Below are 14,252 nucleotides of genomic sequence, written 5' to 3' on the forward strand. Positions count from 1 at the left end.
GGATAAGAATATTTCAGGGGGGAAGATGGGTAAAAAAAAGGAGAAGAGATAAAGAGAAGGAATCTCCTAATAACATGAGAAGAGTCAGGCATATCTGGAATTCTTGACGACTGCATTATTTCCATCATCTTTATCTCAATATTACCCTATAAGCTCCCTGAAAATACCTTGGAAAAAGGATACCGTAGAATCCCCTGATCTTATGAAATGATGAGTTTTAATTGCCTAAACTAACATTATCTTCCACATTTTTTCTCTCTTTACAAAAGATCCTAACAGACTTGAAGTGCACAGGACAGAAACAGGGGAATACAGCAAATTTAAACACAAATTAGTTTAAAATCTAACTGAAATAATGCAAGTTTTTGAACTGACTTCTGTGGAGCTGGGTGTTCTGATGGACCAGAAACAACGTGGCTGGAAAATGAGGGTGTGTTTTCAAAGGAAAGGTTATGATGACACTTAAGAGTGACATCTGGTTTACCCAAGAATAAGTGCCAATAAACACCTTCAGATGGAGAATTGATCATAGGCCTCAGCAATCGTGCTGGAGACATGTGAAATTTATTGTAGGCCTCCCTGTTATTTACCTCACTAGAAGAAGCACAGTGCTAAAAAGCAAGAACAAACAAACAAACCAACCCACCAGCTCATGAGGATGTCAAACAAACTGAAGCAGGACAGGAGGGCGGCGAGACCTCATTCAGCATCATGAAACAGTTGGCATGGCAGAGACACTGGTCCGGGCTCACAGTTCGCGTCTCCGACTTTATGTGTCCAAGTCAGTGGAGGCCTGGGAACATTATCTCCCATCTTTTGATGATTATTTATTTGATTTGCACTGTAATGGCAAAGAACAAAGACAAAGCAAACTACATCTCCTGCAGAGTTTACTAATAAAACATGGTTGGATGACATTTCCAGGCCACAGAATTCAGCTTAGGTGGGTCCTTAATTAATTTCCTTTCTGAATTTGGCCAAAGTCTTCTTTGGTGTTGTGCTCACCAGCAGCAGCCCGTACTGCAGCTACAAGTAGGAAATTGCACGGATGTGTTCTAAAAATGAAGTCCTAATGGAGAACTTGAATAAACTGACCTGAAACAGAGTCATCAGTGCCTCTCAGGGAACATTTAAACAGTGCCAGAAGCAAGGAATTTTTTTCATGCTGGCTTTGTTATAAGCAAAGGAAAAGTTGTAGTACAGTAAAAAAAAATGGACAAGTGTCCTGGTTTCAGCCGGGATAGAGTTAATTTTCTCCTTAGTATCTGGTAAATACTATAGCTTGTATTTATGATGAGAATAATGTTGAAAACACACTGATGTTTTTTGAGTTGTTACTGAGAAGTGGTTACACTAAATCAGGAACTTTTCAGCTTGTCATCCTGCCCTGCCAACTGAGGGTGCACGAGAATTTGGGAGGGGATACAGCCAAGACAGCCGACCCCACCTGACCCAAGGGACATTCCACACCATACAGCACCATGCTGAAAAATAAATCTGTGGGGAGTTAGCTGAGATGTGCCAATGGCTGCTCAGGGACAGACTGGGAATCAGTCAGCAGGGTGACCAATTGCATTGTGAATAACTTGTCTTAGATATTCTTCAATCATTACAATAATTTTCACTTAATCTTCCATCCTATTAAACTGTTTTTATCTCAATCAATGAGTTTCACCTCCAAAACTGAGGTATCAGACTTGTCACTCAAAAAGTCCCAAATTTTCTATGCTTCAAAAAAGAAGTTTGCACTGAAGCATGTCTGTTTTTTCTAGAGTCAGAACTAATCAGTCATTTATCAAGACACTCTTCATTCATTTTGCCTATGCCATCTTGAACCAGCATGGCCAGAGAGCTCTTTAAACAGTCTATCCTGGAAGCACTTCCCTAAAGAAATCTGGACAGGTGGAAAAGAAATTTAATGCTCCCAAGTTTTTTTAAAAAACAAAGCATTTGCTGCATGCTAGGACAGAGATTTTTGACTGGATTGAAAAATGATCCACAAGGAGGGTTCAGACACTGAGCCTTGACAGATAGTCACGATAACTCTAATAAAGCAGCTGCTGTTGGCACTACCAAAGTTTACATATCAATTTATGACAGTGTGATGTTTCAGTGTAGTATTGCTTAGTAGCAATTAGTTTTATTTGGAGTGATTAGGTGTTCAGTTACTTACAGAGGCCCGTGGTGTTAGGAACCATTCAGAGTTTGCTTGCAAATTTCTGCTTTGAAAAGCCTTTGAATATTACATATATTTCTTGCAGTCCAAAATCCAGAGGAAAAAAAATGATGGAAGCAACGCTTGCAATAAAAATTGTCAGGCAGACTAGAATTAATGAGATAAGGCAAATTTATCTAAAAAAAAATTACCTAAATGTTAGCTCTCTGCCCACTTACCAGGGAGGAATTGGTTTCAGCCAGAGCTGCAGCGCTGGCGCAGCTCCACCTGAAAAGCATTTCTGGGGCACATGCAGAGAGAAGGTCAGCTACAGGTAGAAAAATGTAAGGTCCCCCCTCTTTCCCTATGTGCAGACTCATATTCTGACATCTGGCTCTGTTGGAAGAAAAATCATGTGCCCATCCAGACAAAGCTCTGTTTGTGCAAATAGACCAAAGCTCTGAGCCTGCGGGGACTGCACAGATTCAACGGGGTCTGTGCTAGTGCAGTGGATCCTGACCACCACGCCAGGTGGGATCCTACCAAAAGCCCCTCAGAACAACGGCAGCAGCATTACAGTAATGTTGCCAGTTGTACAAGAGGGTTGCACATTTTCCTGTGGAGAACTCTAAATCTTATATACAACTTCGTTCCCCAAGAGAGGGGATGTTTTAACTGTCCCATTAACAAAATCTTAAATATCAATTTGCTCAGGTGCCAATGATGCTGAAAGAAATGTGAATGTAAACTGTCAAAATTTTGATATCCCATATGACTATGAGGTACTTTACCAGTTGCACACATACATTTTGATGGAACTGCATCCACCTCTGGAGCAGAGGCCCTTCCTTTAGTTAAACAAGGTATGAATGAATAACATTAACATGGTGCTACTCTAGTAATATTTGCCCTTGTATACCACTCATGGATAGTATACAGCATGGGATATACTCTAGTTCTGTGCATGTTAATTCCAGATCATAGTTTAATTAGTCCATGCATAATATATTTGAGAGATGTCTATTTCTGATGTGCTTTTGTGTTGGGGGCTTAATGCATGAATCATTTCCCCCATCCCTGTTCTGGGCATGAGAAGACTATTTCGGCCCTAGCAAAGGCACAGCAGCCTTTGGAAATCCCTTGCCAGTGATGAGAAGCAGGAGTACCATGGTGTTCTGCCTTACATTCCCTTCTCCTCAAACCACTCTCTTAAGATTCGGCCAGTCTGTGTTGCGTGACTACACACAGACTTTGATCTCTAGTGATTTTGGCTATTTCTTTTCCTGCTTTTAAAGTCAAAATTGTTTCCAACATGATCTTTGGACCACAGAAGAGTGGCTGATAAAGTAACATCTTTTGTGTTACACAGAAAATTGTAAGCACTGACACTGAAGCTTTAAAAGGCTTTACAGAGAATATTTTCAAGAAGCAATCTGTGAGGTCCTCTGAATGAGTCACAAAATACTCACAGATATAAAAATAGTATTTTACTGGTCTCCCTTCTATAATTTATATAATTCGTCTTGTATAAGACATGGTCTCCTGACTCTGTATTAATTAGGATTAAGATTTTAAATTATTCAAATTACTATTATGTGGTCTTAAAAATAAAAAGTTGTTTATAATAAAAAATAATAATTAATCACTCATGAACAGATCTGTAATACTGTGATATATTTGTATCAATGTTTCTAATAATTAAGGAATTTCTGACTAAATTAAAGTCACCTAAACAGTATACAGTAAGTATAATCAAAGACATCACGAAAACAAAAATGTGAAGAGTCTGAGAGATTGACATCAAAAAGTAGAAGTATATCCATATAATTATCCAACACCAAATGTTAATCCAATGAATAAAAGCACTAAGGGTTTAAAGTAATTTGGCTAGCACACAAAAATCACTTTGCTACGATAATCACACTCTCAGACTAATTGCACACCTGATTCTACAATAAACTCACAGCTTAAAACATTAAGCAGAGGGTTAAGACATTGATGCTGAAGGTGATAACACACAATTATATGTTCGTTGTATTTTAGATAGGGTTTTTTTAAACATCGATGCTAGCTTGATCTACAGCAATCCAAGAGTCAAACTGAGCATGTTCACTGGATACACTTTATTCTTTTCTGTTAACACTACAATTTGCATACACATCATACTTTATAGGGCCGTACGGGAAGAAACAGAACAAATAACTGATGTAATATATACCTTGGGCTCATTTCATTTGTTTAATATTAAGTTAGTCATCACTACTTTTCTGCATTTTTGTGATCTCTGGTGCTGTTTTTTTCTTAGACAGGGCTGTTCTTAATACAACCTGTGCCTTGAAAAGGTCTGCAGAAAAAACTCAAGCAGATTTCTGAGGATGTTCTATACCTTCTCATGATAATAAATTGTCTCTGAGGACACACTTTAAATCACACATCTCTAATTATAAACCATATCTTTACTGTGCTGTTTTCAGAGCCTTCCATACCACCTTTGTTCCAAACGAGTACCACCTGTTTGCAATAGCGAAATACCTTATTAGTCAATTGCTATCAATTAACCTTCAGCAACCACACACTGCATTACAAAAGGATTATGAATGTAGATCAGATCACAGTCCATCACAGGAAGGGAATTAGGTGTATACATAATCAAAGTCCATTACACCATATACTGTGTGTAAATTACCACAGCAGGGCAGCATCAGTGTTTTCACTATATCTCAAAAACCCTTGGTGCATACTAATACTCGGAGCTTCTCATGCGACGAAGGGACCTAGAAGTAGTCAGTAGTCTCACTAAGGCCCCTGGTATTAGAATTTCACTGAATTTTATTCTTCTGTCTTTCATCCACACTTCATATCAAGACAAATGCGTTTCTTGTGCCCAAAAAGAAATATTCTTCGCCACAAACAAAATTCCAATCAGTTAATGAAAATTATTTACATTAACACAAAGAATGATTAACCTGAGATCATGGAGCTATTCTGCTGCAGAAATTAACCCAAAGTTGCATTACGTACTAAGCATGAAGAATCCTTAGGTTTCTCCTTAATTCCTATGTTTTCCTGGTATTCAGATGCCACATTTTCTTTTTGTTCTTGGGTCTGGCAGATCAACAAACAGGAATAAGTTGGTTGTCCATTCTAATTCCAGTGCCATAACAAACCCTCAGCAGCAGTGGCATCAGCTGACAATTAAAAACATAACAACTCACTGTTGAGAACTGGCAAGGGATGCACTCTGTGATCCGACACTCCTTCATTGCTAAAATGCTGCCTCGGCTCTTAAGCTGCATGATCCCTGTTAACACCAATACAAATTGAGAAGCTGAACTCAGATGTAATGATTGCAAGCTCTTAGAGATCACAGCCCTGCTACTAGACACCAAACTGAATGGACTGCAGAAACAAGTCATAGCAAAAATGTTATTAACTGTTCCCAGTAGTCACTGCTTTGAGATACAGATTAACCCCAATACGTTCTCTCTCTTTCTGAACCCTAGTGATAAACCAACATTCACGTGAAAAACCATCCTTTTTCTTCAGCTGAAGATTTTTGTGCTTTCCATTGTATTTCTTGCTGTTTCACTCTTGACATTGCCATGTTTCCCCAACTATTTGCAGTGTTGGTTGGTCTAAAGAAAAGTAAAAATCAAATGTAGTACCCTAAAGAGTAATTTTAAAGTAAAAGGCTTTCTGTGCTAATGAAATTTCTGTTTAAAGACTATCCCAGACCCCTGGAAGCCAGGGACACAGGCCACAGAAGCCATTGTGGCCTAGGTCTGTCCTACTTTCAGGAACCCTTACAGTGTTTTGAGGCAATACCAGCTTCTTAAATGAGAATTGCTCTTGTAAAGAGCCATGACCAAGGGACTTACCTAAGATGAACCTCCCTCCAGGATTATGAGTTGGGCATCTTAGAGTGGAAATGGGGCTATGTTCTCACCTGTAGGTTCATCTCTTCATCTTCAAAAGCAAAACCAAACTGCACCATTGGACCTGATCCTGACAGAATTAAGGCTAACACCCCATCCCACCACACACATATGGCTTCTGCAGTTGTAATTTATGTGTCAGTGTGCAAGTGTATGGAGACAAATGAACCACATCATCACAGCTACCACACTGACTAAAACCCACATGAACATGAGCCAGCAAGAAGAAAAAGCCAGCAAGAGGAAAACAACTTAGGAAGACATTATTTCTTAAGGTTCAGTTTCATTTAATCGAGTCATTTTTGTTTCTGAAAGAAGAAGCAAAAATGCAGTTAGAGGAAAAGACCTAATATATGAATGCAATTTGTATGGTTAACTGGAGATAATACAGTGTTCTGTATTTAATCTTACTCCTTGCTGTCTTTCTGGTATAGCACAAACCAGAAATTGAAACTTTTGTAAAATATCCACATGCTGAAAATGTAGCACTGTTTAATTGGTAGTAGAGTTCTAATTTGCATCATTTTTCTTCTTTCCTACAAGGTTTTTAATGTGTCTTCCTGAAAGAGCTGGACAAACAAGATTAAAGAAATTCAGTGACAACTCAGACTGTGGATTTTGGCTTATACTTTCAAACCATTCAGCATAGGGAAAATACCCCAAAATACAGTTTTCATCTTTCTGGTGTTTTGTAGCTTTGTTTTTTCATCCTGGGGACCTCCCTCTCTGTCCTGGTCCTTCCCATGAGTGGCTGAATGGAGACTGGCACTCGTATGGCTCCTGACCTGCTACATCCCAGTTGCACAGTTTTCTCATGGCAGTGCTGAACACACTTGTGTCAGGAAATGTGCTGCATGGGTGCATAACTGGAAGCAAACCCGTGGGTTTGGGGAACACAACGCACATTATGGAGGCTACTGTTAACAGAGCTATTTCCCATGCCCCAGCTGATGTCCCTGTGATCCATAACAATGACCACCAAGAACCAGCACAGAGACATCCTTGCTGCTGAAGTCAGAGACAAAATTGCCCCCTGTATTGGGGATGCCAGTTCAAGACTGGGAATCCAGGTGTACTCGCATTTGTCATTTGCCATTTGCCAACTGGCTAAACCATTTTTCCAGATCTTCATTCCCAATTCCCACCACTGTAAATGAAGGAAGAGCTATGTACTCACTTAGCCACTTGGTTAAAAGCCATAGTAGACCTACAAAAATAGATGACTAATAATGAAGCAATTGATGTATGTAAAACCAATTCAAATGTCAGGAAGTGTCATATATGCAGTGCATACACAGCCAGCCTTCAGCCTGCAAAGAGACTGTGCAGAAAACGTTTCTTCCAAAATCCCAGGACGCGATGCATTTCCCATTGTTTTCACACGAGACTACTTTGGTATTTACATCCCAAAGGCATGAATGACAACAGAACATATATAGGGGCCTGTAAAATAATCCTGCTAGAAGCTCTGAAGATAAATCTCAGAATATGCAATGCTTTAGCACATCATTCAGTCATACAGACATTAGCACTTTATTCCAGTATTAAAACTGCTAACTTACTTTGGACATACGCTTTTCTATAACTTGTCCCTATTAAATTATTTCACTAGTCCCTTGCTCAGAGCATTCATCTCTCTATTACTCATAATTATTTCAATGTGCTCCCTTTTTGCCCTTTTCTTTCCACTAAGACAGCTATAATTATGAAGCCATTTCTTGCCCTACACATCCTTGCATCAGCAAGAGCAGTGGACCTCCATCAGGCTGTGTTGTTAATCTTACCCATAATGACAGAACTTGTAATATTATGGAATCAAATCCATTCTACAGCTCATTTTACAGCTCCAGGGTTAGTTGTAACAGTGACAGCTCCTGGGAGATAAGATTAATACATCTTTTAAGAAACATGTATAGCATTTGATCTGATAAGGTTTTCTGGTAGTTTTAATGCTCTCCACGTCTTGATTTTTTTTTTCTTTTTTATAACTACTATATTCCAGACAGGGGAGCAAAAAATGTTAGTTTTCATACTGATACCTGAAAAAACCCAACGTTCCCTGCACTCTTTTTTATTTCTCTTCTCTGATTTTTTTTAACTACTCAGAGGCTTCAAGGCTCATTATGAAGGTTTCTGTTTTAATTCTTTTTAAGTCTGGTCTACAACATTAAGTGTCTTTTATAGATTTCCTGACAGCTTAATGACCTGGACTTCTAAAAATTTTTTTTCTTTATTAGTTATGCTGAAAACACCCCCAGTAATGGCACCGCTTCTAACACAGCAACAAACAAAAAAACCCACCCCACCTAAATGGGGATTGGACATAAGGAATTTTGTAAGTCTGAATTTAATATGCTTGTTTTCAGTGGCAGGCAGCTTTAGGAACCAATTATACGTAACTTAAGTACATTGAAATTGCCACTGTGACTTACATTTATTGGGTGTGATATGAATAAAAGACCAGCCTGGATTTTGAGCAGAATCATTGCAGGCAGCAGATCTAAATCTCTTTGAACTCTGGGGGAATTAGATGTAGGCTGACACTCGTGGCTTTGGTTCATCTCCACAAGGTTTCACAAACTCAGAATATCAAAACAAATTTCCTCAGAAACTGGAGTTGCTCTGATCTGCCTCTGAACTTCATGGAGGCAGTAAGTGAGTTAGGTTCAACAAGTGGTTCAGTGAAGGATTTTAAAATTAGAAAACATCATCCTAGATGTAAAAAAAAAAAAAAAAAAGTTTATGGCTGCACAAGCAAGAAAGCCTGTGGTTTATACAGGGCAGAGTGCATGCAAGCATTACAAGCAGGTGTGAGAAAACTCATTTCAGATATCATGTACTTTCTTTTACTGAAATCCTCTGTGAGACTTTTTTTGTATTTCATAATCTGAACTAACAAGATCCAGAGACTCTTAGCTTTACCAGAACTTTTCATAGCTGTTATATTTGAAAACATGATTTTTAGTCCATGGATGCAAGCAATCCTTTTGATTCTGTTTCCTAGGACTATTCTCTTAATCAGCATAATAATATCATCAGACTGGCTATTATTCATCCCAAGAAAATCCTATTGATTTCACTGGGGTAGTGTAAGACTTTGAACATTTACAGATGCTGGATTATACTCCTGGCAGCTTCTTATGGATCTCTTCCATCCTCCTCTAGTTTCTGCCCTCCACGGAGCTTTCCTCAGTAGACCCACGTCCTCTATAACACCAGTTTCACCCAGAGGTCTTTGCTCTACCCATTAGAGCCCAGGGATCCTTTGGGATAGGAATGAGGCCAAAAGGCAATCAAAGGTTGTTCTAACATCTATTACTTGAAATCGTGCCTTGTTATGTTGAAGAGTCAATTAGCTGTCAGATATGCAATTAAAGCAACCTATGCTGTGTCTTGTTAAATTGGATATGAAGCAAAGAATATTTTTTTTTTTTAAGACAAAGATTATCCGGGTCTCAAAAATACCTGAGCAGCTTCCATGAATAAAATTTATCCTGGAGCTGTTTGGGATAAGATTTCCAAAATATTATGTGTCCTTTGACTCATAGACTTTAATAAGAGCTGAGTCTCTGAATCCTTGCGTACTGCTTAGAAATTTGGGACAACGGGAAATGCATGTCTCTATGAAAACAAAGCATTGCATGTATTTTAATTGCTCTATTAGCACTTTTTCATCAAGACACTGGTAGAACACAGGAATAGAATAGGTAATCCCTAAGAGAAAAGAAGGATAAGCACAAGTAGTCAGCAGAAACAGTCAAAGCTGTTCAGCTATCAGTACACCTGACTAACGGCTCGATGATGGAGACTGATACAGGAATAAAACATCTATGAAATTCAGAGTATTCACTAATTTCATAGGGTCCAATTAACAAAATACTCAAGATCTCACTTGAACAAAATATCTGAATTCTCATCAAAGACCATTCTGTACTTCCTGAATACTACTTATTTGAAATAGTTTGTTTCCCCTGACTTCAGGATCCAACAGATATAAGACCTGGTAAAGAAGCAGGTATCAAGAACTGGGAATACTATCAGATGATGTGGAAGAAACAAAATACTATCAATTACAATTTAAGGTAAAAATAATAAGAAAAAAAAGGTATTGAAAAGATGGATGTGCACTATGCTTCCCTCTTTCTTTTAATTATAAAAAACAAAGTGGTAACGGGAAGACACCTAGAAGTCTCTTGGCCCTCAGACACTTCAAGTAGTATCTGGTTATTGGCTTAAACAGCCCCAGCTGAGTGATAAGGTCTGAAAACAAATAGCACAGTAACAGCATAATTAAAAATGGCTGACTGTGCTTGTTTGGCCCCTTTTTCTGTTGTGGGTGTCTATTTTTAAACCTTCTCACTACTTTAGTTGTAAAAACACATATTCTAGTAACGCAACCGGGGGCTTGTTCTCACAAGCCCCGGCGTGCCCTCGGGCAGAGGGGACACAGCGTTGGCCTCCACAGCGTCCTCGCTGCACGGCTCAGTGGAATCAGCGTGAGATGGGTGCGTGCGCTGGCTCCTCCTCAGAGGAAGCACATTGTCGGGCAGCCGATGATCAGGCTGGCGTTAGCCCGGAGGCAAAGAAGGCGGGAGGGGCTTCTGGTGTGAGTTCCAACAGGTTTATTTGCAGGAGAGACCAGGGACCACCAAAAAGCACCGAGGAGACGCGGGCTAACCCCCTTTATGGGGGGGTGGAGCAAGGCAGGGAAAGGGAAAACAACCAGTGGGGTACAAGCAGAGGGGAGGATACAATTTTTCAGAACAAAGGGGGAAAACAGGGAGGCAGGAGTCATAACAGGGAACCAATTAATAACTACAAAAAGGAGAACATTTTGGAACAGGGGGAGGTAATTTAGGATTGGGAGCCACCCAGGGGGAGGTAACCTAGATCTCAGTGATCTCTTCTGGTGACTGACATTTGATGGTTTCAGCCCCAGAGCAGGCTGAGCCACCCCAACATTCTAGAGCCAAGAAATCTGCCAGGGCTGAAAGGGTCCAGCTAGTCAAAGAGGTCTCGATGACACTGTACATTTTCAAGTCTTATTAACCCATATCTATTTCAGTACTACCTGGATTTGGGCGTTAATGAAAATCTGCCATAAAAGGCAACTTCCCAGGAAGGAAATATAAACCAAAGCCATGGATCTGGGACTGAGCCATGGTTTACGGAGTACGGCCACATGAGGATTGAGAACCACACCCCTCTGTGGGGGGGAATCAGCCTCCCCAGGCCTCCTACATCGTTTTAGGGGCAATGCAATAGACACCCTGATCCTTATCCTTAGAATATTGTAAGGTTGTCATCTAGCCCTCACTGATTTTTAGACTAATTTAGCTCCTGCTGTGCTCAGAGGGGCACCTGGTTGTTCCTGATGCGCTCACTTAATGCCATTAATTAGGACATATCTCACCTGTACCTTGCAGCTCCTCGTTGGTTCCAGGGTAGATGCAGCAGTAGGATGCAAGACCTGTTGCTATCTTCCCACCAGAGGATATACAAAAGACACTTGTGATTGTCTCATCCACTGGAAGAGGCAGAAATGCCACTTTTGGAGGCTTTTTGCTTCACTGACAGGAATCCTCAATCTGACAGTCACATTAAGAGGCTGTAAATACATGATGTAATAATCTGGCATTTCTGTGGGTAGCTCAAGTTACAATGGACTTTGTTATCTGCTGATGGTTACTGCAAATGCCCTGTAAAACAGTGCTCAGGTCACTTGGACCAACACTTTTTTCCATTTTGGGCTTTAGCCACCCTTTTGACAAAATGTTTATGACAGGCCCCTGGGCCAGTAAAATTTACCAGTTTATGGTAAATCTGTGGAGAATTACATCTAGGATAAACACAGTACTTTGGTGAGCTTTTAACAGGCTGGGCTAAGTCAAATACATGGGTCACCTGCAGACAGGGATCAAAGACAGCTTTCTACCTGGAGCACACAGCTTTCTAGTGTGCCCAGTGCATGTGCTGCAGCAGTTTCCTGGGATCCCTGTTTTGAGGAGCAAGGCAGGAGTTTTGTAGGTCTTGGAATGAATGCAGCAAAATAAGGAAAATGGGGGGTATTATTTCAAACCATTGGGGGACTGGTTTGTTAAGTACTGTGCTGACAATCTAATGGGCAGAGATTTGGGCTGTGAAGGTGTTCAAGGGCAGGGTATTATCTAAGGAATTGGGAAAACATGGTGTTGTACAAGTACTCCCAAATCCCAGGTGCAACTCAGATTGATTTCTTTATTTTAGATAATAAGCATAGTTAACTTTTTAAATTTGAGGACTCTGGTTGCTGCTGTTGTTGGACATAAACATTGGGATTTCATTAAAGACAATCACAGGACAAAACTCTGCTCCCAAGCTGAATAGGCCCGGTAAGAGTGAAAATATTAATCTTGTGTTTGCACTCTTGCTTGTGAACAGTGAAAGCTGCTTTTGCCCCTCCAGCTGGAATGTGGAGCTGCCCGTCTACATTGAGGTTGGCTGAGAGTCATAGAAGGGTTAAAACTGTGTGAAACCCCTCAGCATACCCTTTGTATCCTTTCCAAAATGTTTCACTTCTGTATGTTTCTAGTCATACTGAAATCAAACAGCTCTTTAGCTCCATTAGAAAGACAAATTCAGTGAGAAACCCAGCTCAGTTTTAAGGCTGGGGATTTAGTCAGACATTCAGATGAGCTTAATTCAATTTATAGTGCATGTAATTTAGCTATCATATTTCTTCCTCTTTTTATCTCATTCTTATATGATGTCAAGAAAAATGTACATGACACCTAGGCAGACTTTAATGATGTGTTCCTCTTGTCTGCGACCTCTGCTAGTATGGAATCTCTCACAAGCTATTACTCTGTTTAACATGTGCATGAGTTTCTTGTGTACCCTTGGTAAGTCATTACGTTATTTACAACCTTGCACAACTTGAGTTTCTTAAATGCAAATATCTTAGTAAACTATGCAGCTGTCTCCATCTAGCCTCAGCATAATCTTCAGATTAGGAGAGAAATAAAAAATCAGGAAACAAACCGTCCCTCATTTACTAAAACTAGGCCTTCCACTGCTAAGATTGTAACTTTTAATTAGGCAAGAAATAAATATATGGGAGTTTGACAGACTATAAAACTGTGATTACGTTTTTAAATTACTGCTAACAGGCAAATTAGCTACAGCACAGAATAGCAACAGATCAATAGGAACAGTAAAACTAAAAAGATTTTGCTGATCGCGTATGTCTTTGGATGCAAACTGTAAAAGAGGTCCCTGCAGGCTTCCCAGCGATAACCTACAAAAGAATGAGACACAAAGGGTATCGAGCTCAAAGATGCTTCAATTTCCCTAGGTAGTGAGCGCTCGTCCTATCAAACCACCTATTAGTCACAAACTCATACAACCAAGAACTCTCAGGCCTCTTGAGATCTCCTGTCATCCTGAAAAAGGTAATACCAATGAGAGGCACTAGTTCCTCTTGAAGCATGTTCAGTTTATTGTTTTTCAATGGCTCAAGCAATTTATGATGGTGATGCTGCCAAGACATATAAATAAGTTTGCACATCCACTCTTTAGCAAAGATCTGGAGGCTCACTGCAAATTAGTTAACTCAGAGAATCAAAAAAATAAGTGGGCAGGAACATTTAAAACCACAAGATTTTGCCACAGAATAAAAAACCCCTTTTTTATTTTTCTGGTTTAAAAGTTATTGGCTGACTTACCATAGCAATGGCTTATTCATAAATGTTTAGCATGATATTTCAAAAATAATTACAACTTTGCTGCATCCAACTTTGCTACAGCACACTTTTAGTTCTTTCTGAAAATGCTGAATAATACAGCTGTGTTTTTTAAAAATGTCCATTCCTCTATACTGAATACTACCAGGGTTTGTATTTGAAAAGTGGAAAATGTTACTTTGAGATACCTGAAAGTAGATTTTCTATTTTTCTTTTACTCACTCTACACTATACCCAAAATAATGCCAACAGAGAAAATACCTGTTTAGTTATCCAATGCAGTTAATACTTTTTCAAGAGCTATGTTTGCATATGTATACAATTTAGGCTTTACATAGACCACAACAATAAGTTTATCTTCGAGTAAGTTAAGTACACACAACACAAAATACCCTCTGTCAATATGTTTGCTTATCAGGAAAGTAATAAACAGGCTTAGGA

General features: G+C 39.5%; 1 long non-coding RNA gene across 2 annotated transcripts in view; it reads right to left on the reverse strand.

The window, feature by feature from the left end:
- LOC104697132 overlaps positions 1 to 14,252 on the reverse strand; it is a 558,345-nt gene that overhangs the window by 278,923 nt on the left and 265,170 nt on the right. For both annotated transcript variants that reach the window (XR_005601785.1, XR_005601786.1), the window contains exon 7: positions 647 to 841. This is a non-coding gene — a long non-coding RNA (uncharacterized LOC104697132). The remainder of the gene's footprint in view (positions 1 to 646; positions 842 to 14,252) is intronic.

This window comes from Corvus cornix, chromosome 4 (assembly GCF_000738735.6).
Source record: "Corvus cornix cornix isolate S_Up_H32 chromosome 4, ASM73873v5, whole genome shotgun sequence".
Lineage (NCBI taxonomy): Eukaryota > Metazoa > Chordata > Aves > Passeriformes > Corvidae > Corvus > Corvus cornix.